At 44.7% G+C, this 16,522-nt stretch overlaps 1 protein-coding gene across 1 annotated transcript in view; it reads right to left on the minus strand.

Moving 5' to 3' along the window:
- The window catches only part of ADGRL3 (adhesion G protein-coupled receptor L3), a 519,229-nt gene extending 503,260 nt beyond the window's left edge, over positions 1-15,969 (minus strand). The window contains exons 1-3 of the mRNA XM_084516776.1: positions 15,851-15,969; positions 13,400-13,539; positions 831-1,398 (exon numbers count right to left, since the gene is read on the minus strand). The gene's annotated coding sequence lies outside the window, so the exon portion shown is untranslated. The remainder of the gene's footprint in view (positions 1-830; positions 1,399-13,399; positions 13,540-15,850) is intronic.
- Between the last annotated feature and the right edge of the window lie 553 nt (positions 15,970-16,522).

A 16,522-nucleotide genomic window follows, 5' to 3' on the forward strand; every position in this document is an offset into this window, starting at 1 on the left:
GCCCTACTGTTACAGCCAGCAAACACAATCTTACAGGCAGGAGGTGAGAAGCACTAATGTTAAGATTTCTAGCAAGGCATCTCTCTACCTGAAGCCTACGTTTCCCTCTCTGGCTGTAAGGCAAACAGAGGCTCGCGCCTACCTGTAACCCAGGGAAGCTGAGCTGGATGCAGACCTCTGCCCTACCCCACGTCCACGCACATTCAGCCCCCGATGCACCCCAAATTCAGCAACATCCCTGCCCGTGGCCCCCGTCTGTCCACCCACTGCCCCCTGCCATCCAGGAAAGCGGGTGCTTCTCGAGGCACCCGTCACCCATTAAACAGAAACACACATCCACGAAGGGGTGAGCAACCAAGCAGCCAGGAAAACTCGGGAATTTCTCCGGATAACGGCAGCACCAGTCCAACGCGGTGGTGCCTTTCGTAGCCAAAGGGAAGGGAGAGCAGGAACAAAACCCATCGGGGCTCTTCTGCCTACCCGCCACCCTCGCTGTCCACAGCCAGCCCTTCCAAACCCGGCTGGAGCCAAGAGGATCCAAGAGGAACCAAGAGGCGTTTCGCAGCTAGCAGCACACCCCGGTCCCCGCTGTGCCCTCCAGCATGCAGCCCCAGAGATGTTTCCCTCGTTACCTGGAGGACGCAGCCCCCCGGCACCTCTCCTGGAGGCAAACTATCCTTATTATGAAACCATTTGATCCAAGCTCCTGCCCAGGGCAGCCGGCACCCTTCAGCCCAGCGCAGCCAGGCGGGTTGGCAGGGCTGGGCTCGGGGGTGATTCACGGCCAGGCGAGGGCTGCTGAGCATCGATCCGTAGGGGTGGTTAGTTACCTTTAGTCACCTCCGGCTCCTGAGATGCAAGTCCCCATCGGCTCCTCAACAACCTGCAGCAGGGAGCTGCTGCTGCCACAATCCATCCATTAAAAAAAAAAAAAAAAAAAAACAGGGGGGAGGGGGGGGGAGGCAGGAAGCAGACCTGGCCACAGTACCGAATCCCCCCCCCCAAAGATAGGAGGCTGGGAACACGAGAAGCAAGGACTGTCGCCCGAGGAAGGCAAAATGGTAAAAAAATAAAAAGGAAGAAAAAAATAAAAATGAAAACGAAGAAGAAAAAGTCTCTCCTTTACAGCCTCGTTCTTCTGCGACGCCGGCTCCCTCCCGGAGGACGGAGGGTGTGTGGGGATGGGGGAGGCGATCGCTGCCTCCTCTCCGCCGTCGTCGCCGACCCCCTTTGGGACCTCAGCCCGGCTTTTACCTCCTCCAGGTGGGCAACTTCAGGGCAACGACACGGCCCCGGAGCCGGCACCCGCGGCCAGGCGCTTGGGATGCGGCACAGTCATTGCCTGTGCTGCTGCTGCTGCTTGCTGCTGCTGCTTGCTGCTGGGGAAGCACACAGCCGCTGCCGGAGAGAGAGAGAGAGAGAGACCACCGAAAAAAAAAAAAAAAAAAAAAAAAAAAGGCAAGAAATCTTCCACCATCCCCCTTTTTCTCTTCCTCTCCTCCAGCACCAGCCGCTCTTCGCATCCGCTACCCTGCCCCCGGCCTCTCTCTCGCTCCGCCGGGGCTCGGGGACGACACAAAGGCAGCCGTGCAGAGGGGGGAGGCTGGCCCTCAGCCCCCCGGGCACCCCGAAGCCTTCCTCCTCCTCCTCTTCCTCCTCCTCCTCCTGCTGCTGCTGCTGCGGACACCGCCAGCCCCGGAGCTGCTCAGCTCGGCGGGCGTGCCTAGCGGGCGCGGGGGGGGCCCATGGCCGCGGGCGGCACGGTGCACACTCGCACACGGCTATGGGGAAAGGGAAATTGGGGAGGGGGGGGGAATGAGCCGGGAACCGCAGCCCCCGCAGCAGCGGGGCCCGGGAGGCGGCGCGGCGCTGCTGCCCTGCCCGGCGGCGGCCGCACGGAGCCGGGCGGGCGGCGAGCCGAGGGGCGGGGGAGCGGCGAGGGCCCGGATCTGGGTTGCGTGGACGCGGGCTCCACCTAGCAGCCGGCCCGCAGCGCGCCCAGCCCGGCCACCGCGACCCCCGCCCCGCAGGGAGACAGCGCCCGCTGGATTCCCCGCCTGCCCATTGGCTGCCCAGCCCGCTGGATCCCCGCCCGAAAGAGCCAATTAAAGGCAGGCTGGCGGGATCAGGCTGCTCCGGGGTGGATTCTGCACCGCCGGGGGGGTTACGCTGCGGTCTCGCTGCCAGCAGCTGCCTGGGTAGCAGCACTCTTAATGTCCTACCCAGGGAGAGCTCCCCAGCAGGTGGAAAATCATAGAATCGTGGAAACGCGGGGTTGGAAAGGATCTACAGGATCAGCTAGTCCAACTGTCCTCCTATCACCAGTGCTGCACACTGAGCTACCAAATCGCATCTCGTAGCACCTCATCCAGGCGCTCCTTGAACACTGCGAGGGACAGTGACTCCACCACCTCCCTGGGCAGGCTGTTCCAGCGCCTGACTGCTCTGAGAGAAAAAGTTCTTCCTGGTATCTAATCTAAATCTCCTCAGGCTCAACTTGAGGCCATTCCCTCTAGTCCTATCAGTAGTTACCTGTGAGAAGAGGCCAACCCCCAGCTCCTCACATCTTCCCTTCAGGCAGTTGCAGAGAGCAATGAGGTCTCCCCTGAGCCTCCCCTTCTCCAGACCAAACACCCCCAGCTCCCTCAGCCGCTCCTCACAGGACTTGTGCTCCAGGCCCTTCACCAGCTTTGCAGCCCTGCTCTGGACATGTTCCAGGGCCTCCATGTCTTTCTGGTAGTGAGGGGCCCAAAGCTGAACACAGTGCTCGAGGTGCAGCCTCACCAGAGCAGAGCACAGGGGGACGATCACCTCCCTGCTCCTGCTGGCTGCACCATTCCTGACACAAGCCAGGATGCCGCTGGCCTTCTTGGCCACCTGGGCACACTGCTGGCTCGTGTTCAGGCGAGCATCAATCAGCACCCCCAGATCCTTCTCCTCTGCACAGCTTTCCAGCCACTCTGCCCCAAGCCTGCAGCACTGCATAGGGTTGTTGTGGCCAAAGTGCAGGACCCAGCCCTTGGCCTTGTTGAACATCATCCCATTGGCCTCAGCCCAGCCTGTCCAGATCCCTCTGAAGGGACTTCCTACGCTCTGGCACATCAACTCTACCTCCCATCTTGGTGTCATCTGCAAACATACTAAGGGTGCACTCAATCCCCTCATCTAGGTCATCAATAAAGACATTAAACAAGATAGGCCCCCAATCCACTGCTCCCCTCCTCAAATGTGAATCCCCCACTCTCTGGAGAGCCACAGACAATCTGGGCAAGGGACGAGAACTCTGTTTTGCTCTACAGCATGAACAGTTTTCTTCAGTGCTAACAACGGGCCTCTGGAAATAAAGGTGCTCAGTTGAAACATAATAAATGTTTCCCTCCCTGACCTCATTGTCCATTCACCTTTAGTTTTGGAGAGAAAGACGCAAACCAAATAAAACACAGTCTCACACGACGCTGGATGGCCACGCTGGTGGCCATGGTGAATTACCCAAGCATGCGCACCCACCACATGGGCCGGTGCCTAAGTGCTGACACAAGCAACACACTGTACTTCTTAGCAGTGACCACAACTGTCTGTTTAGACATTGTATTGCTGGCATTTGAATGTAGAAAAATTGTAGCCCAGAGAGCTGGAGAGGCCCAAAAGAGGCCACCTAGTCCATGCAACTGGCCCAGTGCAAGGCCCACCACATTTGTTATCCCAACCACATGTTTCTTTAACAAAATCTTAAGGATGTCCAATGGCAGAGGCTGTGCAACCTTGCAAAACTGTCCTTTTCAGTGGGATAGAGGAATTACTTCATCTCATTTGCTAGCTCAGACCATGAGTCAGAAGAATGCCTACACACGTTCCAATCTGCATTGCTGGTTAGATAGGCACAGAAGTGCGTATTTTATGTTAAAAAGTGATATTAAAGAAGTACTAATGTGCTGTGGAAAATTAGGACTGATACACATAAACACTGTTTTCTCAATAATAAAATCAGGGACCATCTCACTGACACTGTAAAAAAAAAGAAAATAACGTCAACCACGTTGAAATTCAGGTAAAAAAAGTATCTAAAGTTAAAGATCTGTCTCAAGAGCTTCCACTTCCAGTAGACCTGTGTGAAGTCATATTAAAGAACACCTGGCCTCTCCCACAAGGCTGAAGAATAACCCCAAAAGTCCAAGCAAACAGTGCGCAGCCTTCTGCAAATGTTTACTTTACGTAAAAGTAGGTTTTAAAACAATTAAAAGGCCCATTGTGTTTCAAGCTCTGCATTTGGCTCAGCAAAATTATTCTCTCTGGTAGGAAAAGCCTCACTTCAGCCTTAGGGAATCTACTGCTCCATTCTCAGGCCTTCTTCCAGGGGCCACATGGAAAATAAATAAATAGAAATAAAAATAAATAATGATTAAAAATAAACCCACCACTCATCCTCTCAAAATTTGTATTGCTACCTCTGTTGGGGTACTCTGAGATATGAGATTCTCCAAAATATGATTACCTCTCTGATGATATTCACCACATCTGCTCTGGGAATGGAACGAAGCTATACAAGTTGAAATGAGTTTTGCTATATATTTTTAAGCTCTGTTTTAATGGAGAGGTGAGAATGAAATCAGTGCTTAGTCAGCAAGTGAAAAAGACAAATTACAAGTAGGATTATAGTCCCTTTTTTTTTTTTTTTTTCTTTTCCTCTTGTAGTGTTACATACTATCAAGATGAAACAAAAACAAAACAAAGAATTTCAGGGCAAGTCAAGGAAGAGCTTCAGAAAGTCACCAGCCCATGGTTGCACATTAAAAGTGTGATTTGGGCTTAATATTGCAATCAAGCCAGAAAAAAAAATGAGACACAAAAGTCTTGTTGGGTCATGCCATTGTAGTTTTTGTACAGGCAACTGCAAGATTATTCCTTAAAGGATATTTTCTTGCTACTTTGTCCAGTGAAAATTGAAAGGTGTCCAGGGATGAGGTTTCTACCAATTCCCTTGAGTGATTACTCCCTCGTCTCATATATCTCACCATTTGGAAGATTTTCCTGCTGTTCAGTCTACATTTTCCGTTTCTTAATTTCATCCTATTACTTGTGGTTATGGCCCCAATTAATCAAAGTACTTCAGTGCATGCTTAAATTTAGGTATGTGCTTAAGCTCCGTTGAAATCACGTATGTCAGTGTTTTGCAGAACTGATGGATATGTCCATGTGTTTAAGTACTGTGCTGAACTGGGACCATGCATCATCTGAAATACTTATCCCTCTCTTACATATTTTTAAACCATTACCCTTCCTTTGCTTAATTATTGATTAGATAAGGTATATATTAAAGCTACCTAATTTCTTCTTGTGTATCAGTCTTCCAAGCATCTGACATCTTTTCTTCTCTGAATTTGAATACCCTCAAGTTTGTGTTTTGTAAAAACAGATAACAAGGTAGTGCAATATAATGCCATATTCCATACGCGAAGAAGAGTTAGCTTTTGCTGTTGAAGGATATAACCTACCTGCACTGGCAACCTCAAACTGCATTGATTTGTTTTGCTGCTCTATCATTTTGTAAGACTCTCTGTAATCTACTCCGTTATCACCCTAGCATACTCGGGTTTTTCCTCACACAGACAGATAGACCTTAGGTCTTCAAATTCACTTTGGTGTTTTGCACCGGAAAACCTGTGCCAGATCCAAATTGCATCCTTAGAGGTTTCCAGAACTCTTTCTCACATGGAAAAAAAAAATAATCACAATTTCAAGTTAATGCTCTCCAGATGCATTATGTGAATGTGCTCACCCAATGCTCTGGGTTTCCAATCCATTGTCTTCTTCAGGAGTGTTTGTAAAGTACTCATGTGGTATTTTAGGCAAATATAATAACTGATCCTTTCGCCCTTCCCTACAAAAAATCATGAATAAAGACACAAAATACAGCATTTGTCATTGCATTGCCTCACCAGAAACAGTCTTCACGTGACAATGCCGACACGTGAATAAAAGCCTGTTCCTTCAGTCTGCTCCCAATCCTGGTGACAGTGTTCATACCCAAAGCAATTTGAATTAACTGCAAGAGCCAGATCTCATTTCATAAAACAGGCTGAAGCATGCTTTGCTCATAACCTAGTGCTGTCAGTGTGGCAGGTTCCCCTCAGCCACCAATTTTGCCATTCTTCTCAAGAAAGCAGTGAAAGGAGTGAAAAAGTGCCTGAGCTGCCCCATCCCACCACTGCAGGCTGCCTATTTCATTATCCCCCAGGTAGAAGCAGAGCTTTAATAACTGCTTCATTATTTTACTGTGGATTAAAATTAGGTTCAATGGATTGTAATTGCCTGTGACTGACTTTTTCTTTTCCCTTCCTTCATTTCTTCTTCTTTCTTCCTTTCTTTCTTTCCTTCCTTCTTTCATTCTTTCTTTCTGAATATCTGTGTCCCATTTATTTTGTCTTTCTCTCAGATTTTCATGAACTTCCATAAACAACTGTCACTGAGCCATTACATTCTGTAATGGATTACCTTACTCTCAGAGATGCATGTCATCTGCACAAGTTCATGGGTACACACTCAGGCTTTTTATTTTCTAAGCCAGTTCTCCTTTACTAGATATGTTTCCCAATGCTTTCTTTACCTCATGATCAAGTATTACATGGATTGCTTTTCAGTTATTTTTTCAACGTGAAGTTTGTTGTAACAAAAATACAACAACTGTAAAAATGTATATGTATATATATATGTGTATGGCAAATAAACAAAATACAAATAAACAAAATGGGCTTCCTAACAGATCCTGCAAACCTCATCTTGTCCCTCGAGCAAGATTTTCATTTGCTACCTGCATCACCTTCCTCCCACAGACTTCATGCCAGCAGCTGTGCAGAGCATGCCAAAGCCCTTTGCTTCCAACTCAGTCAAGAGCAGATGGTTCCCACCCCAACCGGCTTCTCCCTGCACATGCCTGGTAGCCCAGCACACAGCTTTGCTTCAGGATTAAAGTATGAACCCTTTTCTGCCAGGTGAATGGGAATGAAAAGAGCAATTCCTGGCTCTCTCCTCCTTCAGGAGGTGTGTTTTCCCTGCTGGAGTTGGTTTCCAGAAAAGGGGGACCAGATGTGGGCCTCTTCTGAGGTCCTGCACTCCTAAACAGTACCACACAAGTTGCCTGGGCATCAGGATACTGGTACCCCAATACCAGCCCTACATAAATCAATGGGAATTTGACATTTGGGGCTAGCCTGGCTGGCCAGGCTGGCTCTGCTGTCTCATATGAAGACATGAAAGCCTCTTGGCAAGAGGAAAAAAAAAAAAGCTACTGCACAGGGGCATTTACTGTTCAAAACACTCATGCTAATAGTGCTTTTTTACTTGCTATGTAGAGATGTCACGCATACCACATAATTTGATTAAAGCATTTTAGTCTTTGCAGATTCAGTTTAGCTGTTTTTAAAAGACATCTCCCGTTTTAGTCATGAATTTCTGCTTTCATAGGAATCAAAAACAAGCCAGAGGTAAGACTTTTTCAGTACTTCAGTGGTACATCTCTTGCATTATCGTTCACTTTTCTTTCTATAATAAGTGAAACTCTGGGGATGTGCAATCATTAGTTTGTGGACAATTAGCACAATTTTTCCTTCTTTTTCAGTCTCTTCCTCATGATACATACCTTCACCTCCATTTGAATATCATTTCTCTAGGCCTATGAACATTCTAAGCGAAGAGCAAGTTTGGGACCTCCTGGTGCAAATTAACAGCTACAAGTCTACAGACCCTGATGACATGCATCCCAGGGTCCTGAAAGAATTGGCTGATGTAGTTGCCAAGCCTCTCTGCATTATATTTGAAAAGTCCTGGCATTCAGGTGAAATCCCTAGTGACTGGGAAATGGAAACATCACTCATATTTTTAAAAAGGGCAGAAAGAAGGACCTGGGGAACTACTGATCAGTGAGCCTCAACTCTGTGCCTAGGATGATCATGGAAAAGATCCTCCTGGAAGCAATGTTAAGGCACGTGCAGGACAAGGAGGTGATTGGAGACAGGCAGCCTGGCTTCACCAAGGGAAAGTTATGCCTGACCGATCTAGCGGCCTTCTGTGATGGAGTAACTGCATCAGTTGACAAGGGAAGACTGACTGATGTCATCTACTTGGGTTTCTCTAAGGGCTTTGGCAAGGTCCCACACGACATCCTAATCTCTAAGTTAGAAAGATATGGATTTGAAGGGTGGATCATCCAGTGGATAAAGAATTGGCTTGAAGGTCACAGCCAGAGAGTAGTGGTCAATGCCTCTATGTCCAGGTGGAGGCCAGTGATGAGTGGTATCCCTCAGAGGTCTGTCTTGGGACCGGTGATTTTTAATACCTTCATCAATAGCATATACAATGGGACTGAGCACACCCTCTGCATAGTTGCAGAGGGCACCAAGTTGAGTGGTGTGGTTGATAGCAAAGAAGGAAAAGATGCCGTTTGAAGAGAGCTGGAGAGACTAGAGAAGTGGGCCGGTGTGAACCTAATGAGGTTCAACAAGTGAAAGTTCAGGGACATCAGAAAAAAAAAAAGTAGGGACATCAGAAGAATTTCTAGCACAGATGCTCAGGGTAGGGTGCTGCCCCCCAAAAGCATGACATCTGGTTGAAGCAGATTACCATCCTTGGTGTACATATCGAGATCCACCTTGCTCACAAAGCCATTGCAACTGGGAAGGCCATGCAAACACACTGCAGAAAACTGGTGGTGACTGGTAGCTTGGACATAGCTCACAAAATAGCCCTGCATAAGAATTATCTGAGCTGCTGACCCAAATCTGTCCATAGTTGAGGAAATAATGCAATTAGACACAGAGATCATTAATAATTTAGCTTAATTGAAGCTCAACAATACCATGTTCCTGTAAGACTTTAGATGTTTGGAAAGCATGACCTATGTTGTTTCAGTACATAAATAATGTGGTAGAAAATAAAAGTTGTCACTAGAACCAGTACTTAGAAAACTTGTTTAGTCTTGTTTTTCATTAATTTGATCTCTGAAATTAAGTTTGACTCCTGAATTCACATTTTTGAACTCAGCATTTTTGAAGTGCTATACACATTTTCGAAAAGGAAGGTAAAAACCTCTCTTTGTGGATGGAAAAGTTAGTCTGGAAGATGTAAAGAACTGTTGTAAAAGAGGGACTTTGATCTAGAAGCCATGGTAAAGCACATGGGTGTGCTGAGTACACTTCATCCAGGCTAAATGGAAAGAGCAATTAAATGCCCCTCCACATAGTTATTGTTGAAACAACAGGAAGCAGAAATAGGAGAGGGAAAATAAGCCACGCAGCCAGAGAGGTTGCCCTAGGACTGGCAGCAGATTTGGAGGCAGGGGGGTTGATTGGTTGCAGCTGCTGGTAAAAGTTGGAGAACTTCACGGAAACCAGGAGAAATTCAATAAACAGCAAAAGCAGCAGCTGGGATTAAGATAAAGAGTCAGAATGACTCTCAGGACCTGTGAGGGAGGTGGGCAGTAATTTCCAGGCTGCTTGTCCATTCATTCTTTTATGGCATTAGAAAAAATAGGATGCTGTATGTGAACAGTACACCATGACATATCTACTTGGCACTCATATTCCGTAGGAAAACAATGTGTTAGTTTTAATCTATAGGGTATTTGAAGCCATATGCTGTGTGCTGCACCTTAGCGTGACTCCATCAGCCAGGACCACGGAGCCTTTACATGCTACAAGAAACCAAAATCTCCCATGAAGAGGAGGAGGAAATCCACTCCTGGCATCCACTGCAGCATTAGCATGCAGGATGAATTATGCTGATGTCCAGAAGAATAAGGTTCCAGTTCACATTGCTTGCTGGCCTTGAGAGAAATTTGAGCTACTGGCAGGAATATTGTATTGCCCCTCAGGGACTGCCGGGCACGGTGCTTTTGCAGTACTTTTAGCCATGGATCCTATAATGCTTGTATCATCTGTAACCACTTATCTCACCTAGCTCCTGGTGAGCAGTATCAAGAGAAGATACAAAGGGAAAAACGCTGCTCTTCTTGCAGTGCAGTGAGAGGATTTAAAGCCATTTGTGTAACAAAAGTAGGAAATGATCATAGCTAAGAAGTCAGTGTTTTAAGGGATCTCTCTGAGGACTTCAACCGCAGTGATGTGAATTTAGTATGCATGGTATTAAAAGGCGAAACTCTAAACTGAATAGGAAATTAACTTTCTCACTTGGGGTTACGCTGCAGGGGTAAAGCGATCCTAATTTTTAAGAAGACTGAATCAGGTTACAAAAAGAAATCAATATTGCAAGGGAAATTTTGGAAGATTTCAAATAATGAAACCAGGTAGTCTAGTTTGTACCAAACAGCAGAGAAGCCCCTTTCAGTTAAACATACGTAAAGTGAAGTCCTAGGCAGATACTTGGTGCATACAATTTGATGGAGAGGGAAAACAAACAAACAAACAAAAGAATAGGTAGAACTGAGTCAAAACAAAACCTAAGTGATTATACATAAAATCATGGTTTTACGAAATCAGTTGCTGTGTAAAGACGTGACTGAACTTTTTGGTCTCCTTCATGATCTTTTTGTCTTCTGGGTTCCATTTCAAAAATCAGTGGAATGATTTTTTTTTAAGTAAGTTCACTTTTCTTTTAAGTTGTAGCTATCATTGAAATATGATTTCACCCCCTTCTGTACAGCTGATTGGCACATCTTTGTTTTGCACATTTATTTTTATATCTTTTTATGTTTACTTTGATAGGGTCACAGGAAAATGATCCACAACAAGTGGGAGATTTACTCTTCAGATAGTTAGTGTAGTGTGAGGTGATGAAAGAGAAAGCAAAACACTGAGGAACAGAAGAAATCAGAAGAGATTAACAACACATAGAAAGGCCCAGTGGACCCTCACTAGAGGACTGTGGGAGATGCTGTGTGCCAGCATCTTTGCCATTGCAAAGATACTGACACTAATAGTACAAATAGGGCAACTTCAGTGCTGGATGTTTATAAGTATGGGTATAGAAGAATCCAATTTGTCTTGTGCTCATTAGAGCTGAGAAAGACTTGCTGAAACACATTCTGAAAGAGAAGGAACAGCCAGCAAGATGTGTCTAACACCTTGTATGAAGGCTAATAGGCCAGCCTATGAAGCTTTTATCTACCTATCTACCAGTACACTGAAAAAAAAAAAAGGGGGGGGGGGGGGAAGTGCATGCTTTCAGGGACCTTTCAGTATCTAAATGGAAATCTGAGCTTGATTGATAACAGGAGCAGATTTCAAAAGAAGTTTCTGACACATCTCACCACAAGCCAACAGGACTTGTGCTCCTAAGTCCCTTACACATTAATCCATACTACTTCGTGGTTATTAAATAAAATACACATGTAGAAAGACTGTAGGTAGCCTGATATTAGCATGTATAGGATGTGTCATGGTAGCATCTCCTTGAGTTTGAACTCATCATTCAGTAACTTCACCTGAGCAGCAGTGTTTATTATTCATAACACTGAAATCTGTCCCATCCCACTTCATTTTCTGAGCTGTACAATCAATAACTCAAGTATGCCTTTTAAGATTTCCAAATTAATCCAGACACCCTAATGTATAAGACATACCACAAATAGATTAGTATACACAACAGTTTCTCAGTGAAACAACATGAGAGCAGAACAGTGACTTGAGAGATATGAATATCGATATAAAGAGAAGAAGTAGGCAGTTTTGATGCTTGGACGTTATTCCACGCATTTCATTGAAACTGCTTTCCAGATGTGGTACTTTTGGAGACTGGATCCCAGTACCAGGCCCTGTAAACTGACCAGCAAATGGCTGGCTCCCATATCACTACACTCTTTCACTGGTCTCAGTCAACCCCCCAAAACCCAGTAAACAGTGACAGAAGTTTCACATCTCGTTTTCCAAACAAACTGCTACGTCAGTTCTGACTTTCATCCGTATTTTGTGCTCTTCGGTATTACACATGAGGAATTGCAGTCTATGAGGACACCCAAATGGAGGAACAAACAGAAGGAGCAAACTCCCATTTCAACACTCAAACACTGAGCTGTAAATGGGTTGGAGAAGACATCAGTTCTGTACTCAAAACAAAGCCTCAGCAGTCACCAGCAGGTTCTTATCTCTCAAGAGCACTGTGTTGATTCTGAAGTCTGAGGACAGCCACAAAGATGAGATTTCTTCCCCAGAAAGTGTGCCATTGGGCCCAGACCTTAGCTCACTTCAGCTGATGTATATTCACCAACATGCACAGATAATACATCTGTTTTTCTTATCCAGGACACTTTTCCTGATACGTCCTGGTACATCCTGTTCAGCCACAACTTGCAGATCTGTGCAGCAAGAGATCTGCACAGTTTGTTTCTCCAGTGTTTCTTACCTGGTGCCACATGCCTGTTCACAATTATTTCATGGAGATGGATAGATACCCTGTATCTGGGAATGGAAATTCCCAAATCCATCAAATTTGATGGAATAATATCCACTTTGTGGTGATCCATCAAAGATAACCTAGATTTAAATGTATGTTGGGCATGCCTTACTTGCCTGTTGCTTTTTAAAGCTCTTTAATAGACAAACTGTTTTCAAATAGAGCCCCAAAATTTTTTGTATTGTGTGCCTACTTGCATGTTGAAGATAAGCGCTGGCAGGCAGAGCAATCAGATTTGCCCATGAGATTTGTGATCCTAAAGCAGGATAAAACCCTTGGTCTCTGCGATGTTCCGTCCCAAGTCAAAAAACACGACAGCACTACATTGGACTGTTGTTGTTTTAGTTTGTTTTCTTTTACTTGCACTGCTTTCCTTGTTATCTCTTGCATACTAGCTTTTTGCCCTTCTGCTCTGCTATACTGAAAGAGATGAAGCTCATGAATTACGTTTTTCTTCTATTACTGCTGACTTTAAAACAAGCAAACAACACCGGCTAGTCTGTTAATAAATTGTGGAAGTGGCTGTCCTCAGACTTGAAAGATTCAAAGCTCTGGTGTTGCCTACTCCTTCATAACCTCCCAATGACTGACATACATGTGGATATGCTGTATGTTGGCTCAGTGACCAAACACTGCAGACTTCTGGCTTTCCCTCTTCTGACCTTGAACATCCCCCTCTTACAAGTCTCTGGGGCTCATTTATACTTTTAAAGCAGAACATATTTACTTTTACACTTGATTGAAAGGGAAAAGTTTTCCCAAATGAGATGAAACCACTGCTTAATGCAGGAAGGGAAAGAGGTGGTAAGATATTACACTGACAGCGGGGACCTTTAATTGGTGCTTCAGAAGAATAGTCCTGCATATCCCAGCCCCTGGGTTAAACAGGGGTTGACGGTGAAGTGTCCTCAAGGCTACAGAACTTATCCTGCACACAGAAGCTGGAGGGGGTGAAGTGGGCAAGACAGAAGAGTGCATTTTAGCTGTTCAGGCTTACCTGTATTATCGTTCATGCATGACCTTCCTGTACAAAGAATACCAGGCAAGAAGAGGCCACCTGCTTCATCAGGTTGGATCCATTCCTGCTGCAGACAGCCACATCTCAATATTCATCTTGAAGCATCTGGTTTTTCTATTCTATAGTATATAAATACTAAACATTAGTACATGCTCCTGTAGCTGTATTAATTATAACCAAAGACCACTGTTACTGTTTTTATTATTTTTCCCCCCTCTGCTATATACATTTTCAGGGGGTCCAGCTATTGATGAATTTGAATGCTATTACCTTTTTTTTTTTTTTGGTGTGTGCGCGCGCGTGTGGGGGGAACCCATGGCTTGTGTTTCTAATATATGCAGTACTCTACTAGTTTTCCTTTCAAGTAATTTGCAATTACTTGGAATCATTTATGCTTCCCATGTCCCTGGGATCATACATATTTGTCATTTCCCCCATTTTCAGTCTGACATTCACATGAAGTAGAAAAGCAGTATGCATGATGCTGCAATATCCCTCCTTACTTTTGAAGGCCACTATGCTGGACCTGCTAACGCATACCTTCCATTAACAGGAAAAAAGAAAATCTCAAATGGATTTTTATACGTTAACTTTTCTCACTTGGACCAAGATAGCAACACATCTCCAATTACTTCCCTATTGTTTTAAAACTCCTTGCATTCTGTACCTCTTGAAGAATATGTGGTGTACAATCTGACAGCTTTTGAGGCTGCACTGTTTTAATAATCTCTAGCCATACTGGTATGATTATTAGCAGAACAACTAATAGTCTCTGAAACCTAACTGCAATTCCCATGCTGTTCTTTCTTCCCTCTATTTTTATTTTATCATCACTCGTACAAGAATCCCATTCCTTTGCAACCATAATTAATCTCTCGGTGTCTTTTTCCAGTCCTTTTTTTTTTGACAGTGATTATCATGTCTTTTTTGTTTCTCCTTCCAGTTGCTGAAACTGTCACTCCAAAATACTTCCCAAGAGCAATGTTCAGGGCTGCAAAAGCAAGAACAGAAGTCCCAAAACTTGATCATCATTTTAAAGATGAGGTCCAATCAGGGAGAGAAGGCTGCTCAGCTTCAGAAGTTTTAAAAGCAGCAGATGGTTCATGTTCTGGATGAAAACAGCTTACACACACACCACATGTTCCTCCCTAGAAGTGTTCATAAGGGTACAGCTGGAATGCAAGAGTGGCATGAGCACACATGGTACTTTCTCCTAAATACTTTCCCACCCATTTTCTTCTCAAGGAGTTTCTCATTTAAGTGTGGTTTCTTCAAGCTTAGCAATGTTCTCTGCATTCCCCTATAAGCTCGTTTTCTCCCTTGAAGCCACAAAGATGTGAGGCATCAATAGAGCAGCCCATAGTAAAACCTCAGTGAAGCTGCACCCCACCACCTCCATGGGTTTCCTTTGTGCCTGCCTCATCCTAGCATTATAGCCTACAGACTGCCATGGGCAGTCTCCTCTCATTCAAATCTTCCCCAGAGCAAGAATTCATAGCTTGTTTGCTCGTTTGTCATGGAGAAACTGTCCCACATGCTTTGTCACCTGTGTCACTCTCCTCTGAAAGTCTTTCCAGTCCCTGCTCTTCTATTACCTAGGCTCTCTACCTTAGAATATAACTTGTAATTTTTCAGTCAACCCTTGTTTTCACTTTATATCCTTTATAAGTATGTTGAACAGGACAACTCTTAGCATGCAGCTTTTAGGAGCTCTGTCAGCAAGCTCCATCCACACTGAGACCAATTATTAACTCATACCACCTACTTTACCTACTTTCTATTCTTAACCATTGACATAGCCAGGTGCTGTCCCTCCATAGAGCATTTTTTTTCCTTCCAGTTAAATTGATCTGTCATTCCCACAATCACAGCAGGTGTCTCCCCGTCCTCGCTTCCCCCATTATGACAAACTTCAGGGCATGAAACAACAAAAATACCAAAACCAACTATGTGCAAAGAATTCTCTATTCAGAATAAATGTGAGACCATTGCATTGCCACATAAACAGTTATTCTGCTACCAAGATATATTTCCCTATTCTCTAAGAACTATTAAACACACAAAGCTTGCAATACTGGAAAGTAGTTGCTTACTGATAACGTAGAACAATTCGGAGATGAGGCTGATTTCACTGGCAGGGTTTAAGTGAAAAATAAAATAAGTATATATACTCATTGAAGTTGTCTGAATAAAGCATGAAGGACTTGTAATAAGAACAACAGGCAAAACAGTACTTCTAGGCCTCAGCAGCAACATTTTTTTCCAGTATGGAATCAGAAAGACAGGACAAGTAACGTTCTGGAAGTCATATGCTAGTTTACCACCTTTAGGTGCATCATTTCAAGCTTAAAGATCTGTAAAAACATCTTTGGTATTACTCACCCCCACCCTTTGAAAAGAGTAATATCACAGATTTTGGAAAGTACTCACAGCATAAGCTTAATTGAGGGATCTAGGATTAAGGGCTGCCTTGGCAGCAATAAGACTTGCTCTAGGTTGTGTCTGAAGCACTGCTCTCTGCCATATAAATAGTACAGCAGACACTAACTCACTCCTCTTTCATTCCTTACTGATGGCTCCATCAACTGTTATAGAGCTGCTCTGATTATTCCCAGCTGAGAACCTGGTAATTGGTGCCTGGCAAGGAAATTAATTAGAGGCATACCTGTGGTTCTCCTCATAAGTATGCATGGAAGGTTTCTCTTCATTTCATTTAGCAAGCAATGTCATTTTATTTGGCATCCACACACCTAATTTCTTTTGGATTATTTATTCCCCTTTCTTTGATAGTAGCATGGACAATTCTTACCAGCTGTCCCCAGATTTCATTGTGTTTCTGTTTACTCCTGCTTTCAGAACATTCATGAGAATGTCGACTAAGTCAGGGCCTGCCACTAAACTCTGTTACGCTACCTGATCGCACGTCTCCATATTACGTGCTGTTATTTACCATTGCTCCTTCCATGGACTTTTTGCCAGCTCTCAAAATGCTTGAGAGCAGAACTGGGGAACAATTCATTAATGACTTTGCTTCTTATTTTCATTCATGAAGTACATACAAACAGCCTGATTGTTACTGATTTGTTTGTTACTTGAAAATTT

Source organism: Aythya ferina, assembly GCF_964211825.1.
Source record: "Aythya ferina genome assembly, chromosome: 4".
NCBI classification, from domain to species: Eukaryota; Metazoa; Chordata; class Aves; order Anseriformes; family Anatidae; genus Aythya; species Aythya ferina.